This window comes from Lonchura striata, chromosome 2 (assembly GCF_046129695.1).
Source record: "Lonchura striata isolate bLonStr1 chromosome 2, bLonStr1.mat, whole genome shotgun sequence".
Lineage (NCBI taxonomy): Eukaryota > Metazoa > Chordata > Aves > Passeriformes > Estrildidae > Lonchura > Lonchura striata.
Genome location: NC_134604.1, coordinates 90,407,983 through 90,421,963, shown reverse-complemented (window position 1 = coordinate 90,421,963; position 13,981 = coordinate 90,407,983).

Here is a 13,981-nt window from a genome sequence, read left to right as displayed (position 1 = left end):
AATACTTGGCTACAAATATCACACACATAGACACAAACTACAAAGCTGTCAGATGTGATAGAAATGAAAAATAGGGATAATTAATTTCTTCCATGTTTAGTAATAAACTACATAAAGGCTATAAGACAGAGATGCAATATGCACACCAGTAAGCATCTATGGTCCAAGTTTTCCAATAAAGATCTATGAGAACTGAAGAAGTGTTTGCAGTATCATCTGAATTGCAGGCAACTGTAATCCAAGAAGACCCTTCAGCCTCTCATTGCTGCAATTACAGTGATTTCTTAAGTGCCAGGACAGTAAAAAAAGCACTTAAATCTACAGCTGTGAGCCATTCTTCTTCTTTCTTATAATCTTGATAAATATGATTTATCCATTAATTGCCAACATTATTTTTAATCTTCTTAGAATTATCTTAGCTAGTTTTAGCCAGCCTTGCTTTGATGCCTTGCATGGCTATCCACAAGCTGAGTGGAGTGACACAGCTCCAGCCAGCATTTCTCCTCTGCCAGGGTCCTACTGCTCTGCTTCCCAAGAGCCCACCTCTCCCACCCAGAGCCTGGCACATCCGACTGCACCCCTCGCCCAGCCACAGCCATACTACAGCCTAGCTGTGGTGTGGGACATAGTCAGGCCATTTCTCCAAGTGCCTCCTCAGCCCCTCCTCTCTTCCTTGTGAAGTTCAAGTGTGACACACCAACCTGTGGTGAGGTAAAGCTGCATTCTTGGCTGCCAGGCTCTCAGACAAAGCCCTTCGTGGCATGTCCAGCCCTGAAAAGAAAAAAAAAAGAAAAAAGAAAAAAAAAGCAAAGCAAAACAAAACAAAACAAAGCTCACAAAGCCCAGTGAGAACCTCCTCCTCCACAAGTTCCAAACATCCAGGGACTGATGAGTAAGCACAAACTTCCAGCAAGTTCTGCCTCTTCCTAGCCTAGAGGGATCCTAAATAGCTCTAACACTTCTGCCCCAGTCTGCTCTGAAACCTGTTCAAATATACCCAAAGGGGAACAAGAACAGTGACTGGGATTAGTGCAAGCCATCCAACACAGGTATAGTCCTGGTGCAGGTATCAGAATCTTTAAGGTTGGAAAATACTCTAAGAACACTGAGCCCCACTATTAGCCCACCACTGCCAAGTCCACCACTAAATCATGTCCCCAGCTGCCATATCCACATAATTTTTTAACACTTCAAGGGATGGTGACTTCCCTCAGCAGCCTGTTCCAATGCTTGACCACCCATTCAGTGAATAAATTTTTCCTAATATACAATCTAAACTTCCCTGGGTGCAACTTCAGACCACTTGTTGTCCTATTTCTTATCATCTGGAAGAAGATGCAGACCACCAAATGGCTACAGGCTCCTTTCAGGTGGTTGTAGAGTGATAAGGTCCCTTCTGAGCCTCCTCTTCTCCAGGCTAAACACCCCCAGCTCCCTCAGCTGCTCCTCATCAGGCTTGTGCTGCAGATCATTGCCTATTTACCAGCTTCATTGCCCTTCTTTGGACACTTCAGCACCTCAATGAGGTAGTGAGGTGTGGATATGTTACATTTCTCTACCATCTGAAACACGACACAGGGAAGCACCCATCTCCCCTCAGCTGTGCAACTGCAAAACCATTATGAGGACCCCAGTGAGGGCACATTAAGGCCCTAGTGAGAGGGTGATTGAGTTACAGAATGTACATGTTCTGTACAGGGACATGTCCTGGGCAGTCCGAGTCTGCCTGCCAGCTCAGGCTCCTCTGAGCTAACTGGTTCCTCCACGTGCACTGCTCAGGGTGAGGACTTCACTCAGAAAGGCGGGACCTACCCAAGTGCCTTCTTTCCTGCCATGTAATTCTTGTGTTTCACCTATGGTAGCTGCTTTCTGTATATGTATCCCTCAATTTCTGGTCCCTGGGTTCAGGCCAGAATACCTACATGTCTTCCTTCAAGTTGGTGTGTAACTAAGTTTTGTCCTACTGACTAATTTATCGCTCTAATTCTTGTCACCATCCCTCGGCACTTGGCACAGCACAGCAGAGCTCTGCCAGGGAAATGTGAGCAGGTCTCTCTATGCTGCCATGGGGCAGACATCCCAGCTTTCTGTTAAGCTGTCCTTTCCCATGCCTGCAAGTAAGAGCTTGAGCCTCATCACAAAGGTGGTTTAAGGCTCATCCTCTTCCCCTCCCACTCCTCAGCAAAGGATGGTTCCAGTTCTGCTTCATGAAGCCTCAGCAACACAGTACATTCCACCAAGCTGTGATTGCTCCCAAGCCTGGAAGCCCTTTACACTCTGATTACTCCAGACTTGGAGGCCCCATTCCATTTTCCGGAGTCATGTAGCCCAAATTCCACCAGGCAACTGTGCAGCAGCCAGCAGGCAGGACCCCACCAAAGCGCCACTGCAGCCTGGACTTGGCTCTGCTGCCTTCCAGTTATGTCACGTTTCCCATTCCTGTTTCTACCCTTGGTACCTTCTCTACAGGGCAGGCCCCTGGTCAGGACAACAGCACTCCATGCCTAGACTTTTGCCCTGGTTTCTGCCTCTGCCCAGGTTCATCCCTCCTCCCCAGCTGCCCTCCAGCCTTCATTTCTCTTCTAACCAGAGAGAGTGCAAAGCATCGTCCCACCCAAACCCTGGTATAGAGGTGTGGTAGCACCCTGTGGGGTTTAACTCCTAGGCAGAGCTCAGAATAATTAAGGGGCCAGATGGTTCCTCCTACAGCTTGGAGGCCCTGGGAGAGCTGGGGTGTGCATACATTACCCCTGCAATCCTGCACACGGCGTTCTGACACCACACAGCTCCTGGTTTCATGCTGTTCTAGGCAGCCTTTGATGGATACAGGTTTGCAGCATGCAGACAGGACCTTTGCCATGTCAAAATGCCTGCAAGCAGCAACCACCCATGTTGGCAGGCTATTAGGTTTCTATGGAATTTTGACAAGTCTCCAGATGAAGATCAAACCATCTCAAATCTCCTGAGGGGTTAAGAATTAAAAAAAAAAAATCCCACACCAACCAAACTGCTTTCACATTTCAGGATTCCCTGCAGCTTTGTAGCTAATTTAGAATCTGTTGATCCTGGTGCCAATAAATAGCTTAAACTATCTCTGTACTCAGACTTGTTTTCATCCTCAGCTTAGCATTGGTTGTGTAGCTAACAATTCAGTAATCTAACAGTACATATAGGAGAGATATTCGATATTCGTGCAGATTTGTTCTATTAAGCAGAATGTCTCACGGTAGCTAAACATTTCTCTGGAAATCTTGCTTTCTCAGAAGCAGGTGAGTGCATTATTAATATATGTGCTAATGCACTGCCCCCCAGTGGAGCTGGAATCCTATTCAGGAGATTGAGCTTTGCCAGCCTTCACTTGTGAAGGTGTGTAAGGAGAACACTCATGGGATATATGGTAAATCAAAACATTATATTTCAACCATTGGTAGGGCAGAATTAAATATATTCAAATGTTTTTTTATGGGAAGGATGCTTCGCATCCAGTTTTAAATTTGCAGTACAATTAGTGCAGTCCCTGCATTTCTCCTTTCTCAGCAAGCACTGCAGTTAGAGGGAACAGAAGGTATTCAGCTGTTTGTGGGTGATGCTTCACATTCCCAAGATTCTAAGAGAAGCTATAGGAAGTTCTCATTTTTAGAGAATAGCCAAGTCTAAAATGTCTTAAGGCCAGTGAGGTATTACACATAACTATTAAAGCAGCTGTCAGAACCTGTATTTATTCAAAACAACATTCTTCATCATCTGGTAGGAAAATGTGTCAGTTTCTGGTAGGTAACAGAAAAGATTATATTTATTTGATCATACTGGATGTTTCTGGAGATAACTTTAAATACTCCCACTGGCACCTTGTCTTCCATACATCTTAGAACTGTCATTGCTTCACAGAGGTCCTATCCTCATTTAGTTTTTCCTACAGCAACACAGAATATTATAGAACCTGAGATTAGGTTCACAATTACAGCCAGACTCATGACATGTCCAAAGACTTCTATCAAAAAGTGGCTTTACATGACTAGAAATTTTTAAATATGCAACTAAACATCTAGATGATAAAAATCAAGACCATGACACTCATAGTCTTTAAGACTGTTACACTCACTGTTGTGTCAATTATTCTCTGGTGCCATCTTTTTCATTTTTTCCACAGTGCCCTGCCATATTTCCATCACATCACCTCTGTGTCAGGACAGGGTAGTGCTTCTGAAACTGCATTTCCATGTTTTCTTTTGCCCGTGTCACTGGAATGGGATGAGGCAGCAGATGTGCTTATGAGTCTGCTTAGTTGGGTTGTAGCACCATAAAAGGCATCTGAATCAGCTAAATGAACAATTAATGGAGTGGGGAGAAGAAGAAATATAAGGCTGATTTGAAATGCAGTATATTTGAAGAGAATATGTAGGCTGGGGTTAGCAGTAGCCAAGCCAGAGGCAGTCAGCAGCTCTCCCCAGGTGACTGGGGAAGGGAGTCACAGACACCTGGCAGTGCACAGAGGAAAACCTCACCTGGCACAGAGCTAGCAGCAGGAATATGGCTTCCTTTCTGCAGATATATTTTTTGAACACCACATAAGGCTTGCCTTCCAGGTCATTAGTTTGCCAGCTTGAACTCCCCACTTTTCCTGTGCTTTCTGGAGTGCTTGCTGTCAGGTCAGCAGGTGGCAAAGCTTGGCCTTCATATATTGCAGGGTGGCCTGCAGTGTGTGCAATGGTTTCCAGTTACCTCAGCTCCCAGGCCACAGGTATCAAGGCTGAAGAACCAGTGGGATCCATGGAAGGCAGACCCACACCTGCCCTGATAGGAGGCTTGCTCTGCTGACCTCCTCTGGACACTGCTGACCTTCTCTTTCAAGATGGGCACTCGTAGCCTATTCCCTCTCCTGTAAAATCACAGTAGAGACATTGCACAAACTTAATGTGCAATATGTCCTTGGTAGGTGGTACTTGGCTTCTAAGTTCCCCTTGACAGGAAGCTTTAATTCCTAATGAAGAGGGTATCATGGAATCTTTGGACTTTGATGAAAAATTTGACACTCATATTCATAAAAAGCATGAGACAGGTCCTACAGGTCCTATCAAAAGAGCAATCACTGAATTGAAGACTCCTGCCTGGTCTCTCAGAACCAGTCTTATTTAAGTGAGTGTGTTGGGCTGCAAGCTGCAATGACAAGTGGCTGAGTGTACCATGCTGAAAAGCAATAGCTGTTCCCAGACAGGCAGGGTGCAGTCACAAGGCTGCTGCTTCATAGGAAGCAGGTCAAGTGGCTACTTCCACAAACTGACACTTGTTTGGCAAGGAGGTGGTGTCTCAAAGTTTTTCTGAGTCGCGTGTTGGTGGTGTTGGGAGAATAGGCATGGAGAGATAGCTGGTGTCTTTTATTAGACCAACTGACACACTTTGGAAAAATAAACATTTCAAGTGTAGTTCGTTAATCAGGTCCAGAAAGCACCAGTAAAATCCATGCTAACTGCAAGGCAGAAGCAAAAATTCTTGGATCAATCTTGTTATGCTAATGAATCCCTCCACATGAGAGAAAAAGGTGGTTAACACCTGTGGAGCATGGAGGGGTGTTACCTGGGAACAAAGTGACAGGCTGTAAGCTCCTGCAGAGAGGAGAAAAAAGGAGAAGGGGAGGAAAAAAAACAAAAAAAAAGTCATTAGCACCTGTTTTGTATTTTTAAATATATTATTACTTTTCTGGTATTTTGGATTAACCCAAGTTAATTGTGAGCTCTTGGTTTGCATATTTCAGCCCAGAGGATAACCAGTTTTTAAAGCTAGCTTACTACCTTGAAAGGCTCAGCTTGACTTAGTCTACTAATGGGTTTATCAGATAAGGTACCACCAGGCTTAATGCACTCCTTAATTAGGAATGTAAACACCTTCATTAAAAAAGAAATGAGGGCCTCAGAGAAATTATGAAGAGATTTTATGATTATCGACTCAAAAGAGAAAGTATTCCAACAGAAAAACCCATTTCTCCCTCCTTCTCTAGGAGCAAAGACAACATACTTTGTAATTGCAACCCTACTAAGAAGTTGACCATAGAGATGCCACTGCACTAGGACATTCCTGGAGTTCTGGGACATTCTGGCTGAACAGAGATGTGAAGGACAGTGAGCCTCTCTGAAGACATGTGTGTATAAATAGTTGTGTTTGTGTACACACGCGTGCCTGTAAACACACGATTCCTGTGGGCATGTCCATGTGATGGGCTGCAGCTTCAGCTCTTCTTAGCCAATGTGGTTGTGGTGGCTGTTCCCTCTCCTGCCTCTACATGTGCTGCTGGCACCACCAGCAGCCTCAGCAGGCCGTAGCTCGCCAGTCCCCACAGACACGGGGGATCTGGATGCTTAGGCGTGTTCCGCTGCCCAGCCCTGGGACTGGAGCTGTGTTTTAGTCTCTGCGCCCCTTCCCCTCACTGAAGCCCCAGGGGGAGCCGTGCCCATGAGATGGGTGGGTGGATGGGGCGCACGGGGGCTGCTCCCATGGACCCTGCCCCAGCCCTGGCTGGTGCTCCGGGCCCTGAGCTGTGCCCTGCAGCCCTGGCCGGTGCTCCGGGCCCTGCGCCGTGCCCTGCAGCCGCCTCTCCCCTCGGGCACCCCGGCACGGCGCCTGCTCGCTGTGTGGCCCCTGTTCCCAGTGGGGAGCTTCCCCTCCCTCTGCTCCCTCTCCCTGCTCTTCCCAACAATGGTGGCCCGGGCAGCTTGGGATGCAGTTTTGAATTTAAATGCAGCCAGCCTTTAGTTTACAAAAATAATAAGTCCCCTTCAAACACAGTTATGTAAAAAGTAGAATAATAAAAAACTTAATGTTTGTTGGCAGCATGTGTCCCTTTGTCTGTAAGACAGAGGCCCGTCGACAAACAAGAGGCTTTTCTGAGACTCTAATATCAAGTACCAAAGTATACATGGCCTTGACATAATACAGCCTCCATTACCTTTGCCAAACAGTGAAACTGCTGCACCATTGTTGAATGCACTTGTATAAGGAAGGAGAATTCATGGCCAAGACCCTCCTGATAACATCCTGCCCCATGCAGTACCTCCAGAGGTGTCACCATGCTCTCCTGTATCTCCTTCCCACTGCACCCCACCTGCTATTCTCTGTGCCTGTCAGATGCAGTAATCCAGCTCCTTTCATGTAAACCATAGAAAAACTAGAACTGTGTGTTGACCTCTCTAAAAGTATCTGGCTTTTAGTTAAGAAATGCAAATGTACTGTAGAGCTAAGAACAGAAATTATTTGTTGAATGGTCACCATGGGACTTTTTTATATTTACAATTTCAATAAATTCTGTCAATGGATCTGCAGGATTCCACTTCAGTTCCTTTGTGTAAATTATTTCTAAATTTCAACCATTATTATATTTAATAATAATACAATAATAAATATAATAATAAACCATTATTGTATTTAAAGAATGACAGTGTCTGCACCATGCTAAAAATCATTGGCTTCCCAAATATTATGAAGGTAAGATCTCAGCAGCTCCCAGGAACAGACCCTGAGAAATGGAAGAAAAGTATGAGCTCAGATCCTTATTGGTCCTAATAATGAAAAACAAGATGATTCAGATTGTTCTTTTTATGTTATTTGTCATCTAGAAGAGTAAGGCACAACAAAAAGGAAAGGGTGTTAGAAAAGCACCATCATTGCTTTGGTAGTTTGTACTTTCCTAATAAGCTTTTAATTTTCTGCTTCAAATAGAAAGCAATACTTGTCTCAGGAGAGCTTCTGAATCTAAATTGTTTCTGTATCAGCAGTTTTACCTTGCTCCTTGAAGCAAAATTCCAGAAACAAGTTTCCTGTCCCTTGGGCAGGAGTAGATGGAGAAACTTCTTAGGAAATGGTGATGGAGAGAGCACTGAGAAGATGTGGCACTGAGACAATCCATCAGACAGTGAATGACTGTGCTGCTGCTCATTAATTTTGATCTTACAAGTATTAGGCTGGGAAGTCTAGCATGTTCACTTGCAATTTTTCATGGTGATGTAAGATTCATCTTCCCGCTATTTCCATGGAAAACTCGGATGCCCTCTGGCAGCTCTGAGCTGGCAGCAGGGTGAGCTCACCTGGGTGGTGGAGCAGGAGATCTGCTGGGGAGGATGGGGTGCAGCCCTAATGTGCCCCCAGCACCACCCCCATTGCCTGTGCTTCTCAAAAGAAAAGCCCAAACCCTCTGAAAACAGATACCTAAGCAAGGAAAACAGAAGGAATTATATGATTGTTGTAGCACTTTCTGGAAGACATTAGTAGGAGCTGAAAATAATCAGAAAGCCTTCATGGAAATCACCTTAGAAAAACAAGCAGAGATGAAAAGCAAGCCTGTATCACTGAGGAGAATCCTTCTGGGGACTGGCCAAAGCATTCAAAATTTTTCCCCCATTATATATATATATATATATATGTGGGTGGGTGGGTGTGGGTGGGTATGTATATATATATGTCAGAAATATAAGGTTGCTGGGTGGTTTTTTTAATTTTTAAAATTTATTTCTAGTAAAACACCAATAAGAAAGCAAAAGAGCCTATGAAACCTCTCCTAAGATCAGGGCAGCCTTTTGGCTGGGAGAGATGCAAACCCCTGCTAACATTTTCCCCCGAATATTTTCTTATTTGCATAAAGAAAATATTGTTATATGGTCACCATGGAGCTTTTATTCTCTTTACAATTTCAATAAATTCTGTCAGTAATTTTCCCTTCAGTATCACTTCCCCACCAAAACACCAGTCTGTCTAGCATGAACATCACTGATGAGGATATGTTGTGGTAGCAAGTTGCAAGATTAATCAATTACCATTTTCCTGCCCAAAAATCCATCCTATGCTCACTCCCCTCTCACATCCCCAAGTGGCTTGGAGCAGCACAGAGAGGAGTTGCCTGTGAGCCATGTGCCCTGAGTGGACTTTGGAGAGGGAATGGAGACCGCAGTGATCCTCCAACAGTCCCAGCCGGCAGGGTTAGGTTTTGAAGGGATGTTGCTGGCAGGTAAAACCAATGTCAGCCCAGGGGAGAGGCTGAATCAGGGCCATGCCAGCAGCAAGGGGGCTGGGGCATGGCTGGCTCGGTACCAGCCAACAGTGTGTGCACTATGGGAAACCCCAGGGTCCTCTCAGACCTTGTTAATGTCCCCTTTCTGCAGAAATGTGTGTCAGTCATGCAAAGTGTGTTAGAAAAGCCTTTCCTTCTTCTCTGCTTTTGCTTTGTTCCTGCATGGTAGCCTCTTTTTCCCACAAAGAATGTTCCATAAAGTTGATGGGCCACCTACCTGAGAGCTGACACGGGTCTTTATGTAAGGTGAAAAAACAGGCTCAAATATCAACTTCCAGACATAGTTTCCAAATAAGAAACCCTGTAGGAGATGGATGGCTTTTCATAAGGTTTGATTGTCCCCAGGTCCTCAACACACAGTGCCCTCATTAACAAATTAAAGAATTTTTTTGTCTCCTCTTGTCAATACTGTTCCCACTGGAAAAAGTATTGTTTCTGTGCCCGATTAATCAATTATTTTTCTGACAGGGTTGCCAGATCACAGGGCAATTAAAATTTTATGTGTAGCTTGGGCTATTCTCACTGTCTTTTGATGTTTCAGGTAAGAAGGGAGAATAGAGTTGTATCATTTTAGCACTTTTTATATCTCTCTGAAGAAATTATTAAGGTATTTGCAAGGTCAAAGTGATAAAGAAACAGTGAGAAACAGTGGGAAACAGTACCATTGATGGTGTCCTACGAATGTAATAATGTTCCATACAATAATTTTTCACAACAATGCAAACTGTAATTAAGGCTGCAAAATAGTTTTCTTCTATCATCTCTGTGTTTCAATTTACTTTTTAATTTGCTGAGTTTATTCTTTCCCTGAGCATGCAGTGCCATCATTGTCATTCAGTGACGGGCTTCCCTTCTGAAAGCAAAACTCAGACTGCATCATTTTTCAGAAATCTGGAGCCAGACTGAACTCTGCTGCTGAACTCTGAAGCCTGTGAGGCCCTGCAGTGAGGATTATATGCTTATCTCAGTTAAGAAGGATTTAGCACCATCGGGAGCATACAGAGATTATCTACTGAGCTAATGCAAAAAACTGTGATAATCTGTGGAAGAGGTGGTTTGTGAGGTTCTTGCCATAAATCCTGGGAACTCAGGGCATGTGCTGGGTTTGCTGGTGGCACTGTGAAGGACATTAAATGTGCCCACCTTTATTTATATGGAAGCCTTTTTCTTGCATTCTGCTGTTGTTAGCTGGGGTCTTGGATGTGGATTGTTAATTGATAACAATTTGCCAACTGCTTAGGGATTACATTCCTAGCCACAGACCTGATAACCAAACTGCTGCTTAGGAAACCCCAGAAAAGAAATGTGTATTGTGTATGGGCCTATTGGAATTGGCAAAGTTGTTTGAGACAGTGGTTGTGCCTCTCCCTCTCACAAGGTTTTCTGTCATTGAAGTATACCTATGTCAATGATGAAACTAAGGAAATACAGAGATACAAAAAGGTCCCCATCTTTCTACATGAGAAACATTTCTGTGCTTCAGTCCATGTGTTTGTTTTCCTCCATTTTTAAACTGTATTTTAAAAACCAGAAAAGTCTAGGATAGGAAATTATTTTTCCACTGTATTACTTACTGAAGCCAGAGAATTAGAAGAACATGTAAGGTCATCCATTGAAAGCTGTAAGCTTTAGCTTAGTCCGCCAGCTGTAATAACCTCATTGTTTGCACATTTCATATATTTACTCTGATTATAATCATGGATGCTGTAAATAAATCATGTCAGTGCTACCTAATAATCTAAGTAAATTATCAAATTTGAAGGCTAACTACAATGAATGATGCTTTTTCTTGTTTAGACAGCATAAACTAAACACTTTCTACCTGGTAGTTTGCTTATTTAATTACTTATTTACTTATTTATTTATACCTACCAGTTATTGATAGGAAACCGCAAGGGCTGTATGGAAGGTTTTTTGGTCTGAGAGGAGTTCCAGTCATCTCCTTTTTCTTTTCCCCAATTTTCTGCCTTGCATCTACAGGAAAGTAGCTGAGACAGGGAGTCTCTAGCATTTCTTGCTGTGGTTGCCACTGGGAAAATAATCTTCCTTTTCCTGTCATCTTACATGTATATTCTTACCAGCTATTAACGAATATGCCCAAAAGACAAATATAGCTGTAATTAGCAACCCCCGCTAGTCATGACGAGACTTGCTGTGCGTTGCACACCTGATCCACAAAGACACCATCTATGTTTTACACCTCCTCTCTGGAGACACCCACACGTCCCAAACAAAAACACAAATCAAGATCTCTGCAGGGCTTGGCAGACAAGCAGCCGGAGATCCCGAATTCCTTAGGAGCGATACCAGAGTCCCAGCAAAAAATTCACCTCCAGCTCCTTCCTGCTCACTTCTTCATTTCAGCCCACAGGAGAAAGTCATTTGCTTCAGCTGAAGGAAAATAATTAATTAAGAACTAATTTATTTTAATGGTTAGGGGCTATAATGTCTGGTCACTCTTTTTTCTGCTTCTTGGCAGAAGCTGGCTGGTTGAACGTGTCTTCATAGGTGTCAGCTAGAAAGAAGAGTGGTCTTGGCACTAGTAGACCCCTTGTTGTGTGGATGGGATTTATGATGACAGATAGCATGGTGCAGATATAACGTACCATGCCTGAAAAACTGACAGCAAGCCCAAGAGCAGCCTGGCATATCTTGGCAGATAACTCCAGGTATCTCCCCAGCTGAGTACCAGAGACAACTAACACAGGTTAACAGGTTAACCTGTGGCCCTACTGCCAGAAACTTTCTTCATCTCCCTCTCCCCACTCCCATGTTCACACCTGCGTTATAAAATAAGGGGTTTGAGTTTTAACACCAAAGGAGAAAAAGACCCAACCAACCAAATAAATAAAACCAACATAAATAACATACCCAGTTTATGGCAGTATACTTGAATAGGAGAATGAATACCAAAATTTAACTTTTTTGATACTGCAATTTGTGGGAAAATTCTCCCCTGGAGTTCTAATCTAGCACTTTAAAATGGCTTTTTCCAGTTAAAAGAAGTATTTCCCATATGCTTGACATATTGCTGCATAAAATGAAGGAATGCAGAGAGGGAAAAAGTATGTTTACATACAAAATATACCCCACATGCATATTTATATTAAGAGAGAAAAAATATTTTATTTATGTATGTATAACTTGACACGTTCAACATTTTATGTAAATAAATGCCAAATGAAGAAGATTGTATGGAACATTAGTGGGCTATACTTCCTCATTTACATTTTTCAAATCTGGCTATGATTGCATACAAGTACCTCAAACAGTGAACATCTGGATGGCTTGAAAGCAACTGAAGCATGGTTTTTGCTGTAAAATAGACTCTTACTGTAAAGCTACAGATTCAACATTTACTGGTGAAATTTTTGATTCTGAGCAGCCTCAGACCAGATTTATAATAAATGTGATAATTTAGTAGTATCAGTGGGGCCTTAATAATATTAATATCTGAGGTCTAACAAACTCTTTTATAATTAGGGTGTAGTTTAACATACATATGCATTGAGACAATATCCTTGGAACTTTTCCAGGCAACTGCACTGCCACAGACAATGCCTTCATCCAACTTCATGTTTGACACTTTATACAATGAAATTACTATTTTCCATTTCTTACCTCCAGATTTAGGACTGATTTTTCCTTATTTAGGACTAATTTATCTCTGATTCTCTTTTGTTTCTAGGTTTCAAAGTGCAATTTCCTGCACAAACGAATATACTCATGATTCAGGTTGTCCACCCACCCACCCAGTTACCTGTCTGAGCTAGCCCAATTGCTGGAAGGAACACATAAAGCAAGTTCATAGCTTGATGCTGGAGTGATATAATCTTTGCTTAATCTACTTAGTATTTAAAACTGTAAATGTTACCAGCTATCTCAAATACTAGAGCACTGCTCTCATATAAGTTGTATGCTTGAATGTGGCACAAAGCAGTAATTGTACTCTTCTGGGAGGCTAAAAGTTTCCCAGTGTCTGAGACATGGAAAATTGAAAGAATATTTTACATCTGGTAGGAGCAAAATGTTGCAACTGTATCTCAAGCACTTGCAATTTGGAGCTCTAAAACCCTCAGGGCGTGTTATGTGCTGCAACAATATAATTAAATAGGTTGTATCATGCTAAAAAAAAAACCAATTTGAGCCTCCTTTTCCTGTCTCTTTTTTCACCTTAGAAAGAAATCCAGTAATTGAACATTGAACATTAGCTCTTATTAAAAATTAATCATTTTAAGAAACTAAATAAGTTAGCATATGTGTTTGTAACATAGATTTCAGCCTTTCTTTTTCCCAACTGTTTCAATAGCTTTTTGAATATAAGGTTTGGCTCCTTCCTTGGGTTTAACATCTCAGATCTGCAGTTTGCGTATCAAGAACAAAAAACAGCCGATGCTTGCTAAAGAAAGGAGAGCAGCTCTGGGCTTTCTCAGTGCATCCACAGGAGCTGGCAAGGAAAGTGTAGCCCTGCTGATGTTCTGACTGCCCACACTGCTTGCCATTGGGTCACTCCCCAGCTCTGCTTTGGCTGCTCCATACAGTTCTTTCCCAGACAAACCTGATGGAATGTGGTCAAGCACTAATTGGTGTGGACACAAGCTGGGCTACTTCATTTCAGTGATCAAGACTACCTCCTTCATTTAGTGGTCAATATGCAGCCCTCCATTCCCTCATGGGAAGATGTCTCAGCAAGCCAAGATGGTTCCTCATCTTTTACAGATTTTTGTAAATATGGCAAGAGTGGATCCCCTCCTGCCATTGTCTTCTCAAAGAGAGGAAAGAGATGTGCAGAAAGGGGGTGTGGTGCCTGTGTGTGCACAACTGCACGTGCACATCTCCCCCTCTCTTTGTTTAGACCTCTGGGCATTGCTCCCATGTAACCTTTGTTCTGCTTATGAGCCCTTCTGTTCTTATTTTGGCAACACA